The sequence below is a fragment of the Limulus polyphemus genome, unplaced genomic scaffold, assembly GCF_000517525.1.
Source record: "Limulus polyphemus unplaced genomic scaffold, Limulus_polyphemus-2.1.2 Scaffold1871, whole genome shotgun sequence".
Classification (NCBI taxonomy): Eukaryota; Metazoa; Arthropoda; class Merostomata; order Xiphosura; family Limulidae; genus Limulus; species Limulus polyphemus.
The window spans coordinates 233756-236525 of NW_013667481.1; positions in this window are offsets into that span (position 1 = coordinate 233756).

Here is a 2770-nt window from a genome sequence, read left to right on the forward strand (position 1 = left end):
ACGGGGGTGCTTAACTTTTTTCCAGGTGTATATAATTCATAAATCAAAGAAAATGTCAATAAATTTATTTGACTCAGAGAATACAAAATAAATTGAATTAAACTGCCTACGATTTATAAGTTTATACGTGCTGCAGCTATGATTATGTCATGTATCTCTATTTTACTAAAAATTGAAATTGGAACTATTTTTCCAGTACAATTTCTCAAAAAAAAATCAACAACTAAAGCCTCAAAATAAAGTCAACTAAGTTTCTCAAACTACGAAATTTTGAACATTTATTTTTTTCAATTTTTTGTTAAAATTTGTTCAATGATTTTGATACGTTTGGAAGATACTGAAATCATCTGATGAATTATAAGAACCTTGTTTGTTTGTTTTTAGCCGCGGCTTATAGAACAGCTCTGAGTTGTTGTTGCTGTTTTTGCGTTTTGTTTGTTGTTGTTGTTTTTTTCAAGTACAAACTTTTAGATCATAGCTCCGTCATCTCTTGACCGATTTGAGATCTAATTACAGTTTTGGACTCGGGAGGTCAAACCATTTCGATTGATGTATTTGACCACGCCCAAGCTTTCATATATTAATTTACTCTAATCCTGCCTAAAAGCATTTTAAGTGCCGCAACTATTGAGGATTTTCTCTTGTTTAATTTTTACATCAATCAGGTATATAAATAAGGTAGCACAGCGATATGTCCGCTAAAATCCGGGTTTCGATACCCGTGGTGGGCAGAGTACAGATAGCCCATTGTGTAGCTTTGTGCTTAACTTCAAACAAACATATAAATAAGGATTAAATCTATGTCGACTTTTATGCATATATTAAACAGAGTTTCGCATATATCAGTTGGAATTTTCTAGTTTAGCCAAAAAAGCCAGGAATAATAGGAATGGTGAATAAATATAAAATTTGTTTCTGACATTATAAAAAGTGCAAATGCGGATACCACAATTTTCAAAGCATTTAATTTATTTTGTATATTATCAAAATCAATCAAATTATTAATCTTAATATTCTGAATCTTAGGTTAAATCTAATGTTCATAAGCCCGTTACGTAAGTGTAATAAATATATATATATAATTTTTGTGGTTTGTTTTGAATTTCGCGCAAAGCTGCACGGGTGCTATCTGCGCTAGCCGTCCCTAATTTAGCAGTGAAAGACTAGAGGGAAGGTAGCTAGTCATCACCACCCACAACTAACTCCTTTACCAAAGAATAGTGGGATTGACCGTCACACTATAACGCCTCCACGGCTGAAAGGGCGAACATGTTTGGTGGGACGGAGATTCGAACCCGCGGCCCTCAGATTGCGAGGTATATATATGTGGTATTTAACAAAATCTAATATATTTCGTTTGAACAGATGGTATTTGTGAACAAAAGCGATTAATGATTTTGCCTCTCAGCTTGAGTTTAATTATTTCGAACTCGCTTCAAATAGTCTATATACTCTTTATGTCAACATCAGTGGTAAACTTTAAAAAAATGCTTATTTCATATTGCGCATAAGAATGTAATAGTCCTTTGATTTCTGAAGGTTTTAACCACCACTCGTGTAGTTTCTGTTATTTATAGTTTGAACCACCATTCGTGTAGTTGCTATAAATAACAGCAATTACACTAATGGTGGTTCAAATTATAAATAACAGAAACTACACGAATGGTGGTTCAAACTATAAATAACAGCAACTACACGAATATTGCTTCAAACTATAAATAACAGAAACTACACGAATGGTGGTTCAAACTATAAATAACAGTTTGAACCACCATTCGTGTAGTTTCTGTTATTTATAGTTTGAACCACCATTCGTGTAGTTGCTGTTATTTATAGTTTGAACCACCATTTGTGTATTTGCTGTTATTTATAGTTTGAACCACCATTCGTGTAGTTGCTGTTATTTATAGTTTGAACCACCATTCGTGTAGTTTCTGTTATTTATAGTTTGAACCACCATTCGTGTAGTTGCTGTACACGAATGGTGGTTCAAACTATAAATAACAGCAACTACACGAATGGTGGTTCAAACTATAAATAACAGCAAACTACACGAATGGTGGTTCAAACTATAAATAAGTTTCGGTTATGCTGGAGAAATACGGATAATTTAAACTAGATATAGAGCATTTGTTGAATTAAATAAATTATACACGAAGATCCAAAGTTTCATAAAGGCAGTCCCTCGTTAGGGCAGCAGTTAGTTTACGGACTTACAATGCTAAAATCTGGGGTCCAGTTTCCCGCAGTGGTCAGAGTGCAGATAATAACCCAATGTGCAATTCACAAAGACCGGGCTTGTTAAGAATATTTATGCAAGTTAATTGTTTGCTTTAGAAGTTTTCATTAGAATCTTGATTTAACACACATTATTGTACTGATGGAGAACATAAATTATTTTCAACACGAAATATAATCACATGGTAAATGAATGAATTGTTTCCTTTGCACAAGAACTACGTAGTAGCTTAATATATTATAACTGTATCATATGGTTTACGAAGAGCTAAGTTGAAGTTTTGTGATATTTTAGTAATTTTTATTTATAATAAAATAGGATTAGTAAAGTTACAATATTTTGAGATCATTCAGCAGAGAAACATAATTTCGCAGTATGAGAAAACCAACACACACAGATATATATATATATAATGGAACACTGATACAACACACATAGATATATATATATATAATGGAACACTGATACAACACACATAGATATATATATATATATAATGGAACACTGATACAACACACATAGATATATATA